Here is a 17659-nt window from a genome sequence, read left to right on the forward strand (position 1 = left end):
TTTCTCACATTATCCATGAATCCATTTGAGACCAGTGCTTACTGAAGGTAGAATGTCTCATGTTTTTAATAATATATCACTTTCCCCAACAACATAATTGTCCAAGGCAATCATGTAGCTTAATTCATCAGATGTGAAGGACTCGATACCATTATTGTGGATTCTTCATGAACCAAGAGTGGGAACAGTATCCTTTGTTACATCTTGTAAGAAATTGTAATGCATACTGCCACCCATGTTTCATTCTTATTGATCATGTTTACAATAAAATAATTAAATTCTGCGTTTATCTTCATACTATCAATAAGTATACTAGTCATGTTTTCTACTGCTAAACTGTCGATCAGTACCTCTGGAATCACATTACTGTGAATTTTCGTAAATATTTTATCTGTCTTGTCCTTAGTTACATTCATCTTTTTCAACCTTGTTACTGGATTCCATCATAATTATAACTTAATTAGTATTTTTGATAGATTATGTCAGGGGAAGCAAGATGCAACATGCTAACAATAAGAGAAATTTAGTTTCTTAAAACTTGTCCCGTTGACGAATTCCTAAATAAAAAAAAGTAACCTATTTAGAGAAACTATACAGCTAATTCTGTTGTAATTCCTATTGATATTGTAACCCAGAGTATTACTATAATAATGATGAGATGAGAAGAAATACCAACAGATCCTCTCTGTCAACTTGGCTCTGCAAAACCCAGAAATAACTGACAGCAAGTTTCATGCCCTTGCCATACCATGCCATACCTTTTTTGGTTCCATCTTCATATTCATCAGTTCATATGCCTTTTCTAGTCCTCCTTTATCAAAATCTCTGTGTTGAATTTCTCAGTATCCACAGGACACATTGTGAGAAACACCTGCTGTCAGCACTGTTCATGACGGCGACCAGAGTGGTCGAGACAGTCCGCAGTATTCGGGCGGTGATGGCAACATTGGGCTGTTGCTGCGGATAGCAGAGTCACTCTTTTAAGATGGCACTTATGTTTCTTTTGTTGTACTGCTGAGAAAATGGCATCAGCGGAAGCCTTGATAGCAATTCTTTTTACTCGACATCCTATTTGGAACCAAGAAAACAAATCGCCACTCTCAGCAACAAACGTGCTTGATTCACACTGCGCTGTCCTGTGTGAAGTGCCACTATAATCACACATTGAACAGCACTGGTTTGTGTAGACAAGAAAAATGGCACATACAATGCACTGCTGACTTGTCCCTGGATCTGTAAATGCCTATATCTGCCTTTAAAATGAAAAACTTCTTAATGCAATGTTAGAATAAAGTGACTATCTGTAAACACCATGCATAAGAGAAATACGAGGCACAACTCAGCAAGTTTGTTTCGCCAGAGCTACTCTGGTCATGCCGCGCCACTCCACTGTAATGGCCGCCCTCGGTTGGAGTCTCAAGAGCGGAATATTTGCGAAACAACAGTTGTGTGGTAAATGTACGTGCTGCTATAGAGCACGGGATGGCTGCGGCAGTATACATGTGACGGAATGTCTGTGGTTGCGGAATTTCAACGCTTGTTAGCTGCATTGCCCGTAGCAAAGCGGTAATCGAATGGTGGCGGCTGTAGTGCTACGGGCCATGAGAATCAGTTGGGCAGTTCACACGGGTGTTGCAGCTGGTTTGCGAATAGGGCCCAAACTACAGCAGTCACTCAGTGCTGGGAGCGGAGCAGAGTGGCCTGCTGAGTCAAAACAAGTCATCTGATACTGAGAATCTCATTTGCTACTGTATATTGTCACCCGATTAGCTATGACCAATGGAAACAAACTGCCAACAACAGTATGCAGTGGTGGAGCCGCCGACACTGTAAGTGCACTTTAACCTGTCTGGTGAAATGATGCATTCTCCACAGTAAAGTGAAATACTAGATGAGTCCACTGACCAAATTCATAATAGTAATATGTGGAGTCTTACCAACATGCAAAACGCTCCCAGACCAAGTCCCACCAGAGATCACCTGAATAGGCTATCCACAGAAAATCATTTCGCAGGGGGGAGAGAGAGAGAGAGAGAGAGAGAGAGAGAGAGAGAGAGAGAGAGAGAGAGAGAGAGAGAGAGAGAGAGAAATCTACCTCCACCGAATAAAACAAAAATCCACAGGATTTGCAAAGTATGCTCATCCACAGCAAGAACGCAGACACGAAAGGCTGAAGAAAATAAAAAGACTAGACCCAACATGCCAGAGCAGTGATTGCAAAATTGCCATGTTCAAAGAAACATGTTTCAGAATGTATCACAAAAAGTAACATGTCAAATTTACAATTACGATTTTAGGATGCTACGTTTCAGTTACTGATCATATAATAATAGATAATTAGGACTAGATTTTTTTTCCCCTAAACTTTTATGTTTTGATAAACCTAATGTTCCTTACAATTATAAGGAAAAAACTAAACATTGAAAGAAGCTGGAAAAATGTAACCGAGGATAAGAAGTCTGAGGCTTTCATAAAAGTTTTGATCACAGTTAAATATCTCTCTCTCTCTCTCTCTCTCTCTCTCTCTCTCTCTCTCTCTCTCTCTGAGGTTTACGTGTGTGATAATCGGTGTTAAACAGATCCCTGATAGACACCATCCTTTTTCTAAATCTACATTTACGTGTATATGCCAAATGCCACTGTACAGTGCACAGCAGAGTGTACTTTCTTCCAATTTTAGCAGTTTTCTGTCCTCTTCCATTTGTGTGTTGAGCAAAGGAAGCATTACTGTCTGTATGTCTCCGTTTGCACCCTAATCTCACTAATCTTAGTCTCCTGATCCCTATGCAAGATAAATGACGGAGGAAGCTTGATAAGGACTCAAAACCCTGGAACAATACTCAAGAACAGTTTGCACTAGCTGCTTGATATGCAGATACATTGCACTTTTTCAGAGCCTTCCAATAAAACCAAGTCTTGCATTTGACCTCCCTAATACTAACTTCATGTCTAGAGTGTGGTAGAGGACCCCCTCCCCCCAGCTGTTGTGACTGACTGATCTGTGGCATAGTCTGAGATCCAAATTAAGATCTAGATTAGAAAGCGATAATTTGGTTGAGAGGTGGTGAAGCCAACAAACGTGAGTGCAAAATAAAAGTAGTGGTAATAGACTGCTTGGCAACAGCATAGCCCAAAGTCTTTATTTATATATATTTAACTCACTTTTCATTGTCAAAACTTAAGCTGCAAGGTAAATTCAGAATACCAATATTAGGTATGGGGCAAGCCTCTGACAATTATTTTCATGTATATTATAGACATGTACCTTAAATAAGCCATGAAAAATGAAGAGGACACAGAGTTATCATAGCAATGACCATGCAGGTGGAGAGGTCTGCACATTTGTGTGAAGTTGAGGGCTACACCAATGATAACGTACCTACTGGAGGGCCTCCCAAGTCTACAAACCTGACTAAGCATGTCCCACAATGCCCATGTCTTCCCACATTCATTTCCATAGTTCTTCATCAACTCCCTTCATGCTCAACCCAAGGTTTGATACAATCAATGTTGAGGGATGTGTGGCACATGGGAAGATGTGTTGTGAACAGAGCCTCAGGGATACAAGGTGACCAGCTTGGGGCGCAGCTGATGTTGACCCAATATACCCTCAATTCTAGTGGGAACAAAATGGAGAACACTGAAAACAACTCAGACACTGAGAGGCTTGGTGGCACTTCAAACATCCACACATCGAGTATGGAACTGATGGGTACCATTTCTGCTGCTGGATCAGGTGACAGACCAGTCCTAGAAGGGAAAAACATCTTTAGTGGATTGAGATCAAATCCTTGTGTAGAGGGAGAAACTTCTCAGAGAATAAAATGAAAAGCAAGACACAGAATGGCTTCCTAAACATAAATATAAGGAATTAAATGGTCTTGAACCTAAGATCTCACAACAAAAATGGCCTCGGAGCAAAGAGGGTAAACAGACCCCTTCTACCTCCAAGACTGGGAATAAAACAAAGAGTAGCCTGTTACCCCCACTCAGCAGGATAACCAGATCCAGAAAAAAACCAAGGCAGGAAATAGAGAAACAGACCTACAGTACTGCAATCTCAGTTTTTAGGATGGTGGTTATCCAACAAGAATATCCACTGGTCAACATCACCTCACAACAGCAGGTGCAATGAACCGGAAGGTTGTACCTGGTGGCCAAACCCTTGTGGTGTAAGTTAGTGGGGAATCCCTTAAGACAATGTGATAGCAGGACCTTAGCAGGACCTGAAACTGTATTCAGGGTTCTTGCAGGTTACTGTCCGGGTAATTGAGGACATCAGAAGTGATCATGGAACATAGCAGTAGGTCATCAGCTGGAATTGTTGTACACGAACTTTTATCACAGTAAGGGGGCACCTTCCACTCTTCAGTCACTTTTTGGGAAGGCAGGAGGTTGAGGTGGTCCCAATTCAGAAAACCAGAGATGACTATCTACTGGAAAGCAATTTTGAGATCTGAAGGAAATGGCTGATTTATGTGGAAAAAAAAAGCCAGAACGTGTGTTTATGTCAAGAATGGAATTTCATTCGCACTAATGGCAAACTTCTGTTCTAGAGGCGTAGTGACCAATCAAGACAGAATAACGAGAGGAAGGAAGCACAAATGAATTTGTATTGGCCTCAGATTCCCTTTCTTATGACAACAGTGCTCCTCCTTCCCAGGAACTGATGAGACTGGTACAGAGCTGCTTGCAACTGAGTTAACAACTGCTGGTAGGTTGTGATTGCAACACCCACAACCTACTGTGAGGGAGCAGCGACACAAACAGAGACAAGTACCTATTGGAATACATACTGGACAGCAATTCAGAGACCTTGAAAAGGAGTATGGAACCTACCTTAGGAAGAAAATTTGGCTTGTACGAGTAACCCCCCCCCCCCTCTCTCGCTCTCGCTCTCACCCGTGGGCTCAAATGTATGCACAGTTGAGTTGCGTATGGGCAGTATCTTCTCCCACTTCCATCTACCTGACATGTGGCTGTTAGCTGTATCGGCAGGAACAACAAGCAGCCAGATACTATTCGGAAAAATTTTTCTGGCACGGCCAAGCTGCCAGATTGCCGCATGTGTGCAGCAGTCTGGGTTGCAGTGGGGAGGGGGTTTGTCTCCACGTAAACATTGTTTATGCAGTGATTTTGCTGTTTCCTCTTCGTTTACCCGTTTCACATCAAATGAAAATAAAACGGGTATCTGTGGGTGGGCGCTACCAAGTGAATTAAAATACATTCACATAATAACGGAAGGATAACCTATGCTATTAGCTTCAGTTTTCTGATTTGATTTGATTTCCACATTTTTGGCAGTCAATAGCCTTGCAGAACAATGAAGTCATTTATGTCAATTTGCTAAATAAATGTGGCTTTTATTAGTCTTTCCCCAGAGGCAGTCAATTTATTCATTTTCTGGAATGTATGGTATTATACCATAATAAAGAACCAAACATGAGATAATACAGTACTGGTACTCCCGAGAAAATCTGCATACCAAAAACAGCAAAGAAATGTTAATGTCAGGTTGGGGCCTACTTCATTGTGAATCTGGTCATATGAATGTCAACTTTAAGCTGAATTATGCATTTTAGTATGGTGTAAAAAATTCCGATGCTTTTGGAGTATCCTATTTCTGTTATGACATCATGTAAGATCTCTTAATTTTATGTATATACTGTACAAAAATATGGGCTTCCTACATCATCATAGCTGCCCATGCGCAGTAACGCCTGTTTTCTGGTGCTCTCTGGCAACTGTTGAAACGAAGCTATTTCTAACAGGTCGTGGGAAAATATTGTGAGTCGTGCTTAGAAAAGCGTTAGTTTCAAAGTAAATTTCCTTTTACGCAAGATGTATTATATTATGTGCGCAAATGTGCAACGAATTTCTTAGATCACAGAGCATTTGACTCTCATTTAAAACTTAACACACTGAGGACTAGCCACTTAGAAGAATTTCGAGTCCAGGAGACCAGACATTAATGTCATTATTTAAAATTTTACTGGCACATTTGTGTGATATCTCTTAAAGTGTAACACTTGCAAAAATGACCAATATTATAAGTGAAAGCTTAGCTTTTCTTGTAGATTGTTAATCCTCAAGACCAATATTGTATGTGAAAGCTTAACTTTTCTAGTAGCTACACTATGTGCATTAATTTAAACCATTAACTTTTCATATTTGTGTGTTCACTCTATTTAACAGTGATGTTGCTGTTGGCTGGCTACGTCATGTGTCCTACGTTCTGAATATTTGCTATCATTGGCTGGCGATGTCACATGAATGAGCTATGGCTGGTTTACAAAAGTGCATTTCAATCTCGATTTCCATGCTTCAGAAACTAATGTGCCGTTTTGAATCTATGCTATTGCAATACGTATACAAAAATATGCAGTGTAAATGTTGCTACACATCAAAGCTTTCCAAAAATCAATCTCTCTCTCTCTCTCTCTCTCTCTCTCTCTCTCTCTCTCTCTTTTTCTGAAGTTCCACACTGGTGTGTAAAACCTTTACCATTCAAAGGATTGATATTTTTACAGCTCTAATGGAAAGTATACTGTCACATATCGCCGAAAAAGTGTATTTTTCACTTTGCAAGAAGTGTATTTTCAAATGGGAAAAAGTGCATTTTTAACTGGGAAATCCGGGATTTTTTTTTCCTTGTCCGTGTACAATTGAAGTGTTGATTTTTAAAACAGAATGAAGTGTTGACTTCGCCTAGAAGATGCAGCCTCAACCTCAAAGACTTCCGATCAAAACAATGAGATTCAAGAAGGTAATGTAACAACTTCAGGTGTCATGGTTTCAAGTAGTAAGACAGCTAATGACTCACTTAAGGCAAAAACAGAATGTATGACAAATCTTCCATAAACCTTGAATTTGTTGATTCTAAAGGCTCACCTCTCTGCATGTTATGTAGCTTAGCTACTTTCAAATAATTCCATAGTATCTCCTAAGATGCACCAACATTTAGAAATTATACACCCCAAGTGAAAAGACAAGAGTGAAGAATTTCTCATATGTAAGAAAGAACTACTACAATAAGTCAAAAAATTACAAAGAATGCGATCCAAACTGTGAATGAAAAATCCATGGACATTGTATTTGGTCGCACTGCACAAGTGGGCAAAACACACACTATCAATGAGAATTTAATACAACCATTTGTGGTAAACAAAACACAATGTATGCTCAATGAAAAATCTGCAAAGCATCTTTCAATATTACCGGTTTCAAATGACAATCTTTCACATAGAATTAATGATCTCACAGGCTATATCAAACAAGAGTTAGTGGGTCGCCTTCAACACAACAAATTCGCCCTGCACATGGACGAGTTGACGTATGTTGCTTGAGTGGCTACCTTGCTGATAATTTTATGATATCCATATAAACATTCACTAAAAGAAGGCTTGCTTACATGCACATCACTGAAAACTAACAGTACCAAAGAAACCCGTTTTGTCTGCTGTCAAGAGGTGGCAAACGCAAAAGGATGCCTGTCATTTGGGATTGGAGGTCATACTTGGGTCAATTCAGTGACTAGCAGAGAAGGATGAGAAGAGCAACTTTGGACATGAGGTTTCAGTGAAGCACACAATTTGCAGTGTTGTCCCCAGAACTGATCATGGCCCTGTGGTTCTGAGTTGAGTGGAAGGACTGAACCAGAGACTACAAAGGTTCTGCAACAAGCTAGCTGCAACTTCCTGGACTTGTGCCATAGAGTTGAGAACTGAACAAAGCTACAAGGCCCGTTGGAATCCCTATCAGATTCCCTACTGAATTTGTGGTGATTGGTTGGTTAGTTTAAAAGAGGGAGGGAGGGACCAAACTGCTAGGTCATCGATCCCTTGTTCCGATTAAAATAATTCCACAAGGGTAGGAGTAAAATAATCGAGACATACAAAAGAGAGCTGGAAGAAAGGAGAAACCCACAAGAATGACAGAAAGGCAACAAACACTAAAATGGACAAAATCGGACAAAAACCCACAGAGAGACAAAAGAAACATGTAGAAGAGATCAAAACAAGAGAGCAGATCACCATGGCTGGCTGATCATGAGACTAAAAAGGAGAAGACAGTCACTATGCAACACATTAAAACCTCCACTTTAAAAGCACTAGGGTGGAGGACACAGAGGAACAAAGGACATGTGCTAAAACTCAGATCGAATGATAAAACCCACACACACGAATAAAATGTAAAACTAAAGCTGCTGTTGCGGCATTGTCGCCCAACACTGAAGGTAGGGTGCTGGGAAAGTTAAAAGTGGGCACTCCAGCAAGAGGTGGACGACCGTCATTTGTGAGCCACAGTGACACCGAAGTGAGTCCTCGCGACAGAGGTGGTAACCATGTGTTAGGCACATATGGCCAATGCGGAGCCAGCAAAGGACAACTGATTCCCTGCGAGAGGACCAAATGGAAGACTTCCACACATTCGTAGTCTCCTTAATGACACAGTTTGTTGTGCGCACTGTTGTGCCACTGCATCTCCCAAAGCAAAAAAAATCCTGCGGCATAAGACAGAACATAGGTCAGTTTTGGAGATGCCCATTTCAAGAAGCAGTTTCCATGTAGCCTGTTCGGCCAGCCTGTCTGTAAGTTTGTTGCCTGGGATTCCGACGTGTCCTGGGGTCCACACAAACACCACTGAACGATGGGACCGTTCCAGGGCACAGATGGACTCTTGAATGGACACTACCAAAGGATGGCTAGGGTAGCACTGGTTGATAGCTTGTAGGCTGCTCAAGGAGTCAGTACACAGGAGAAATGACTTGCCAAAGCATGAATGGATGTGCTCAAGAGCATGAGATATGGGCGCCAGCTCTGCAGTGAAAGCACTGCAGCCATCTGCCAAGGAGTGCTGTTCACCATGTCCTCCATGAACATATGCAAAGCCTACGTGACCATCAGCCATTGAACCATCGGAGTAAACCACTTCATGGGCCTAGTACATGTCGAGAATCGAGAGCAAGTGATACCGAAGAGCTGCAGGGTTAACGGAGTCCTTAGGGCCATGAAAAAGGTAGAGAAGAATCTGCGGCCTAGATGTACACCATGGAGGTGTACGTGAATGGACCTCGAGGAGAGGTGGTAACGGGAAGGACTCCAGTTCAGACAGAACGGACTGTACACGAACCGCAATCGTAAGCCCTGACCTGGGCCACCAATGAAGGAGATGAACTGCTGTGGTTGGGAAAAAGAGACAGTAATTCAGATGCACAGGAGAACTACGGACTTGTGCAAAGTAACTGGCGAGCAGTTGTGCACGCCTAACATTCAATGGAGGGACTCCGGCCTCCACCAGGACACTGGTCACCGGACTCGTTCCAAAAGCTCCCATCGCTAGTCGAATGCCACAATGCACTGGGTCGAGTAAACGCAACGCTGAACCACGCTAAACCATAAACCAGACCCACATAGCCAAGGCAGGATTGAACAAGGGCTCTGTAGAGCTGCAGCAGCGTAGAGCTATCTGCACCCCAGTTGGTGTTTCTCAGGCAGCAGAAGGCATTGAGGTGCTGCTAGCACTTCCACTTAAGCTGACAAAGGCGAGGTAGCCAAGACAATCGGGCATTAAAAACCAGACCTACGAATCAATATGTCTGCACTACAGTGAGTGGATCATCATTAATTTAAAGTTCTGGTTCTGGATGATCAGTGTGATGCCGATAGAAATGCATGACATGCGACTTCACTGCTGAAAACTGGAAATGCAGAAGTCATCCGCATACAGAGAAGGTGAGACCAAGGGCCCTACAGCTGCTGCTATACCGTTAATAGCCACTAAAAATAGGGAGACACACAATATGGAGCCCTGCGGAACACCATCTCCTGAATACGGGGGCAACTATGGAAGGCACCAACTTGGGACAAGGAAAGTACAGAGCGACAGGAAGTTTTGGATAAAAATCAGGAGTGGGCCATGGTGACCCCACTCATACAATGTGGCAGGGATACAATGTCACCAGGTCATGTCATATACTTTACATGTCCATGCCAATAGCTGAGTGGTCACAGCGTGACGGATTGCCATCCTACAGGCCCAGGTTCGATTCCTGGATGGTTCGGAGCTTTTCTCCACTCAGGGACTGGGTGTTGTGTTGTCTTCATCATCATTTCATCCCCATCCAGCGCACAGGTCGCCCAGTGTGGTGTCGAATGTAATAAGACTTGCACCAACGTGGCCGGACCTGCCCCGCAAGGGGCATCCCGGCCAATGACGCCAAATGCTCATTTCCATTTCCATATACTTTACGTCAGTCAAAAAAGATGGCAACCAGATGTTGGCATCTGGAAAGGGCTGTTCGGATGGCAGACTCGAGGGACACAAGATTATCAGTGGTAGAGCAACCCTGGTGGAAGCCGCCCTGACATGGAGCCAGTAGGCCATGTGACTCCAGGACCCAACCCAACCGCTGACACACAATATGTTCCAGCAACTTACAAAGAAAGTTGCTGAGGCTGATGGGCCAGTGGCTATCCACATCAACCGGGTTTTGACCGGGTTTGAGCACCGGAATGTTGGCGCTCTCCTGCCACCGCAATGGGAAGACGCCATCGCACCAAATCTGGTTGAAGATGACAAGGAGATGTCACTTGTAGTCTGACGAGAGTTGTTTAATCATCTGACTGTGTATCCGATCCAGCCTAGGAGCTGTGTTGGGGCAATGTGCAAGGGCGCAGAGGAACTTCCACTCTGTAAATGGGCTGTTACAGCATTCAATGTGGCCTGTAGTTAATGAGAGGACTTCCCTTTCCATCTTCCATTTGAGGGTGTGAATGGCTGGGGGGTAGTTCTCAGACACAGAGGCTCCAGCATAGTGCTCAGCAAAGTGCTTGGCAATTGGGTTTGTGTTGGTAGATAACAAGCCATTGATGTTAATGCCAGGGACACCTGTTAGGGTCTGGTACCCAAAATTCTTCTGATCTTCGTCCAGACTTGGGAAGGTGACGTATGGCACCCAATTGTCAACACGTATCTCTCCCAACACTACTGTTTCCGTCAAACACGGGCATGTAGCTGCTTAAAGGCTATTAGGTGCTCTACGGAAGGGTGCCACTTATGCCGCTGTAGATCTCGCCAAATCTATTTATTGCCTCAGCGACTTCCGGCGACCACCAAGGGACTGTCTTTCGCCGGGGGCACCGTAAAGAACAAGGGATCGCGTTTTATGCCATAGAAACGATCGTTGTAGTGACTTGCTCAACAACAACATCTATGGCACCATGTGGTGGAGATTCAGTAGTGACAGCAGAAGCAGAGGTGAAGGCTTCCCACTCTGTCTCACAGGTCATGGTGTGCTCTCCAGTGGATAGATGGGAGAAGGACACGACTGCAAACCAAGACATCAATGGCTGAATATGTGGCATGTGTCACACTGAAATATTTGAGTGCACCCATATTTAAGAGGCAGAGGTCGAGTTGGAACAGTAAATTTTCGACCTCCCTACCTCGGCCAGTAAGCATGGCGCCACCCCACAAGGTTTTGTGTGCATTAAAATCTCCCAGAGGTAGGAATGATTTAGCGAGTTGATCAAACAGTGCAGCCAATATGTTCAGGGGAACTGCACCACCTGGAGGAAGATATACATTGCAGACAGTTATTTCCTGTGTTGTCCTTAGCCTGACAGCCACAGCTTGTAAGAGGGGTTTGAAGGAGCACAGGTTCACTACATACAGAGTTCAGGACATGGGCGCAAACTCCACCTGACACTCGATTATAGTCTCTATGGTTCCTGTAATATCTCTTATAGCCATGGAGGGCAGGGGTCTGCATTGCCAGGAACCAAGTTTCCTGGAGGGCAACGCAGAAAGCAGGTGTAAAGCTTAACAGCTGGCGTAGCTCTGCCAGGTGGTAGAAAAAACTGCCGCAATTCCACTCGAGGATTATGTGATCATGAGCCTGGCAAGGTATGAAACAGTCAATGAGGCAGTTTACGCCTCAGGGTCACCTGCTGCCACCGATTTATGGCCTGAGCAGTCTAGACCCATTGTGTCCAAGCGTCCAGCGGGACCTAGGTCCTCAGCGGATGACAGAATCTCCACCTCATTCTCAGACACAGAGCTTGTAGGTAGTGGTGGTGTGGGTGCCACAGCAGTGCCTTGGTTATTGCGGGTCTTTTTCTTTTTAGATTTCTCTCACTGCTCCTTAGGTTATTCCAGCTGGGAGGGCTTCACTGATTCAATCTCAGGGACTGAGAAGGACCGTGAAGCCCTACGACCAGCTACCTGTAGTTGCTTCAGCCACTGGTGGGTGTCAGCTTTGCCACTGGTAGGAACCTGGGAAGGGAGTGACCCAACGGATCCCTTCCTGGCGAGAGGAGACGAAGAAGAATAACGCTTCTCCAGCTGAGAAGTGGGGACTGACATCCTGATGGTTTGGGGGTGGGGGGTGTTGCTCCTGAAGTATAGGTTGTGCAGGAGCAACAGGGAGGTAAGTGCCCCCTACCATCAAGGGGGCAGGTGGAGTCTGACAGCTCTGAGAAGCAACTGTACGCGGCGGAACGGAAGATGGTAGAACCGTTGTCATAGCGGCAGCGTAGGTTGGCGTCATATGCACAGGGTGTAGCCTCTCATATTTTCTCTTAGCCTCAGTGTAGGTCAGTCAGTCCAGGGTCTTGTTTTCCATTATTTTTCTTTCTTTCTGGAGAATCCTGCAGTCTGGCGAGCAAAGCGAATGGTGCTCTCCAAAGTTGACACAGACAGGAGACGGGGCCCAGGGAGTATTGGGATGTGAAGAACATCCACAATCCTGACAGGTGATGCTAGAAGTACAGTGGGAAGACATACGGCCAAATTTCCAGCACTTAAAGAACCGCATCCGGTAAGGGATATATGGCTTCACATCACAGCGGTAGACCATCACCTTGACCTTCTCAGGTAATGTGTCACCCTCGAAGGCCAAGATGAAGGCACCGGTGGCAACCTGATTATCCCTTGGATCCCGGTGGACGCGCTGGATGAAATGAACATCTTGCCGCTCTAAATTGTCGCGCAGCACATCATTGCACTGCAAAAGATGATCCCTGTGAAATATGATACCTTGGACCATATTTAAGCTCTTATGTGGGGTAATGGAAACAGAAACATCCCCCAGCTTGTCACAAGTGAGTAATGTCCAAGACTGGGCAGAGGTTGCTGTTTTGATCAAGACTGACCCAGATCTCATTTTGGACAGGCCCTCCACCTCCCCAAACTTGTCCTCTAAATGCTCAAGAAAAAACTGATGCTTCATCATCATGAAAGATTCCCTATCAGCTCTAGAACATACAACGTACCGGGGCAAATAAGATCCATTGCCATCCTTAGCCTGTCGTTCCTCCCAGAGTGTGGCTGGAGAGAGGGAGGGCGGGGAGGCGTGGGGGGGGGGGGAGGAATTTGGGGTTGTATTTCTTAGCATTGAAGTTAGACCTTGACCGCTTAGAGACTGCTGGTGTTTGACCACCAGCAAGAGATGATGTACTACACTTCATAGCGTGTCATCTGCCCCCATACCACCCACTCTGACAGGGGTCCTCCCCACGGGTGCCACCCAACCGTGGCAAAGGCCACCTGGCAGGATGGCCATTGGCGGAAGTCTCGATGCCCCAGGGTGGCCGGCATCTACTCCTTGGCATGTGTGGGGAGTTAATGGTGCAGGCATCAGCAGAGCGATCCCTGTGTGGTCAGGGGGCTACAAGTACATGGCGGACACACCACAATGGACTGGTCACCGTGCTGGATATCGGGCACAAACGAGCTAAGAAGTCCATTATTGTCCACAGTGCAGAAAGCGATACCTCACAGAGGGTGGACGAAAATGCACCCAGGAGGGTGACCTTGCCCAACAGCTGGAGAATGAGCGGAAGTGCAGATCCACGTCAACAAAGCATGTGAGAGGTCTCAGTGCATGATGGACACTATGCACCAAGTAAGGCGCGCTTCCCCAATTGGCTCGCTACAGGGGACCACCACATAAAGGCCGAAACATGAGAGACTCCTTTTAGTCGCGTCTTATGATGGGCAGGAATACCTCGGGCCTATTCTAACCCCCGGACTCACGGGGGGAAGGAGGAGGGGGGGGGGGAGGGGAATCTGTGGCTGAGTTAGCCCCTCTTCTAACTATAACCTATAGTAGATCCCTTGAACAAATAACTGTGCCCAGTTCTTGGAGAAAAGCACTGGTCACAACCATCTACAAGAAGGGTAGTAGAAGTGATCCACAAAACTACCAACCCATATCCTTGACACCGATTTGTTGTGGAATATTAGAACATATTCTGAGCTTAAACATAATGGGATATCTCAAACGGAATGGCCTCCTCCATCCTCACCAGCATGGATTCCGGTAACACTTATCATGTGAAACCCAACTTGCACTTTTCTCATATTATATACTGAAAGCTTTGGATCAACGCTGTCAGGTAGATGCAGTATTGCTTGATTCCTGAAAAGCATTTGATTCAGTACCACACCTAGACTTATGATCAAAAGTACAATCATATGGGCTGTCAAGTGAAATTTGTGATTGGATTGAGGACTTTTTGGTAGTGATGACACAACATGTTATCTTGGATGGAGAGTCATCATCACATGTAGAAGTAACTTCGTGTGTGCCCCAGAGAAGTGTGTTGGGGCCGTTGCTGTTCATGTCTTATATTAATGGTGGTGGTTGTTGGGATGTGTAAGGGGGACTAAACAGCTAAGGTCATCAGTCCCCCATTCCAAAAAAAAAAAAAAAAAAAAAAAAAAAAAAAAAAAAAAAAAAACAGGCGAGACATAGTCACGAAGCAGGTAAAACCCCAAGGGGAAGGAGACTCCCCCCCAGGCACTAAAAGAACACAAATGCAGCAACGAACACTACAGACAAGAGGAGTACAGACAAACACCAGACAGAAAGAAACAGAAGAAAAGAAGATGGCCGGGAACTGGTTGACTGACCACGAGAACAAAAAAAAAGGGAAAGAGTCAACCAGCCAACGACACACTAAAATCTGCAACCAAATATGAGAGACACGAGGACAAGAGACACAGAAAGGGAAAGGTGCAGGACCTCCCTAAACGGAACCATAAAAAGGACTACCACGGATAAAATTTAAAACATCGTCAGCCATGGAGGCATCGTCGCATAAAACAAAAGGCAAAGTGCCCGGGAGATTAAAAGATTGCCGGAGGGTGCGCAGTCGGGGACACTCCAACAAAATGTGGGCGACCGTCAGCCGGGACCAACACCGACACAGGGGGGGGGGGGGGGGATCCTCCTGACGCAAAAGATGGCCGTGCGTCAGGTAGGTATAGCCGATGCGGAGCCGACACAGGATTACAGAGTCCCTGCGAGAAGCCCGCAGGGAGGACTGCCACACATCGGTCGTCTCCTTAACAGCCCGCAGTTTATTTGGGGATGGCAGGCCATGCCACTCAGCAGCCCACATCCCAAGCACCTTACGGCGCAACACCAACTGCTGATCTCGAGCTGGGAGGCCGATCTCCAAAGCTGGGGCGTCGATCGCCCCTTTGGCCAGCCTGTCGACACGTTCGTTCCCCGGGATGCCAACGTAACCCGGCGTCCAAACAAAGACCACCGAACGACCAGAGCGGGTAATGGCGGAAACAGACTCCCGAATAGAGGATACCACAGGAGAAGAGGGATAGCAGCGGTCGATGACCTGGAGGCTGCTCAGGGAGTCACTGCAGATGACGATGGACGTACCTGAGCAGGAACGCATATGCTCAAGAGCGCGCAATATGGCCACCAGCTCTGCAGTAAAAATACTGCAGCCATCCGGCAAGGAGCGCTGTTCAACATGGGCAGCATGAGCAAAAGCGTAGGCAGTGCGACCATCAACCAGGGAACCATCAGTGAAGACAGTCTCACAGCCCGAAAATGAGGTGAGGAGCGCAAGAAAATGGCGACGGAGGGCCACAGGCAGAATCGAGTCCTTGGGTCCCTCTGCCAAGTCCAGACGGACGGACGGCTGGGGCAAACACCAGGGAGGCGTAGGTGCACGGACCCGGAAGGGAGGCAGAAGAGGGAATGACCCCAGTTCCGACAGCAGGGACTGGACGCGGACAGCTATGGAAAGCCCAGACCGAGGTTGCCGTTCGGGCAGATGGAGGACCATGGCAGGGAAAAGCAGGCGACGATTGGGATGGCCTGGCGAGCAATGCACGTGGGCAGCATAGTCGGCGAGCAGTCGATGGCGGCGAATCCGCAGCGGGGGAACCCCGGCCTCCACCAGTAGACTATCCACGGGGCTCGTACGAAAAGTGCCAGTTGCAAGCCGAACCCCACAGTGGTGTATGGGGTATAACAACTTCAACACTGAGGGTGATGCAGACCCATAGGCCAGGCTCCCATAATCAAGCCTGGACTGCACAAGGGCTCTGTATAATCGCAACAGCGTGCAGCGATCCGCACCCCAAGATGTGTGGCTCAGGCAGCGGAGGGCCTTGAGGTGCCGCCAGCACTTTTGCTTCAGCTGAGTAATATGAGGAACCCATGTGAGCCGGGAATCAAAGACGAGTCCTAAGAAGCGGCAAGTGTCCACCACTTCAAGCAGGTGGCCGTCGAGGTAAAGTTCAGGATGAGGGTGGACCGTCCGACGCCTGCAGAAGTGCATAACCCGAGCCTTGGCTGCAGAGAACTGAAAACCATGAGTCAGAGCCCATGATGCCGCCTTGCAAACGGCTACTTGCAGCCTGCGTTCGGCGACTCCCGTAGTCGTGGAGCTAAATGAGATGCAGAAGTCGTCGGCATACAAAGAAGGAGACACCGACGACCCCACGGCTGCAGCCAGACCATTAATGGCCACTAGAAATAAGGAGACGCTCAACACTGAGCCCTGCGGGACCCCATTTTCCTGTATATAAGATGAACTAGAGGCGGCACCCACTTGCACCCGGAAAGAGCGGCGCAATAAAAAGGTTTGAAGAAAAGTCGGGAGCTGACCACGAAGACCCCACTCGTGCAACGTAGCAAGGATGTGATGCCTCCACATGGTGTCATACGCCTTCCGCAGATCAAGAAAAGACAGCAACGAGATGCTGACGTCGGGCAAAGGCCGTACGGATAGCAGATTCCAGCCACACCAAATTGTCCGCTGCATACCGGCCCCGACGGAAGCCACCCTGGGATGGAGCGAGGAGACCGCGCGACTCAAGGACCCAACACAAACGCCGCCCCACCATACGTTCGAGCAATTTGCACAAAACGTTGGTGAGGGTAATGGAACGATAGCTGTCCACCGCCAATGGGTCCGCACCGGGTTTCAAGATGGGGACAATAACACCCTCACGCCATTGGGACGGGAACACGCCCGCGCTCCAAATGCGGTTCAAGATGGTGAGGATGTGTCTCTGGCAGTCCCTGGAGAGATGCTTCAGCATCTGCGCGTGGATGCAGTCTGGTCCTGGTGCTGTATCAGGGCCCTCTCGCTGAAAGGAGCATTGTATTTTTCAGAACGACGCGTGTGGAATGATAATGGCGTCTGCTTGGCCCGCTCCTTGAGAGAGCGAAAGGCGGGGGGATAAGTTGCAGTCGCAGAGCTCTTAGCAAAGTGCGCAGCAAGGTGTTCAGCAATGGCGGCAGCGTCCGTGCAGACAGCGCCGTCCAGGGAGATCCCAGGGACACCCATAGGGGTCTGGTATCCATAAATCTGCCGGATCCGGGACCACACGAGCGAGG

At 46.6% G+C, this 17659-nt stretch overlaps 1 protein-coding gene across 4 annotated transcripts in view; it reads right to left on the bottom strand.

The window, feature by feature from the left end:
* The window catches only part of LOC126248599 (uncharacterized), a 214846-nt gene that overhangs the window by 175332 nt on the left and 21855 nt on the right, over window positions 1-17659 (bottom strand). The window lies entirely within an intron of this gene.

Source organism: Schistocerca nitens, chromosome 3 (assembly GCF_023898315.1).
Source record: "Schistocerca nitens isolate TAMUIC-IGC-003100 chromosome 3, iqSchNite1.1, whole genome shotgun sequence".
Classification (NCBI taxonomy): domain Eukaryota; kingdom Metazoa; phylum Arthropoda; class Insecta; order Orthoptera; family Acrididae; genus Schistocerca; species Schistocerca nitens.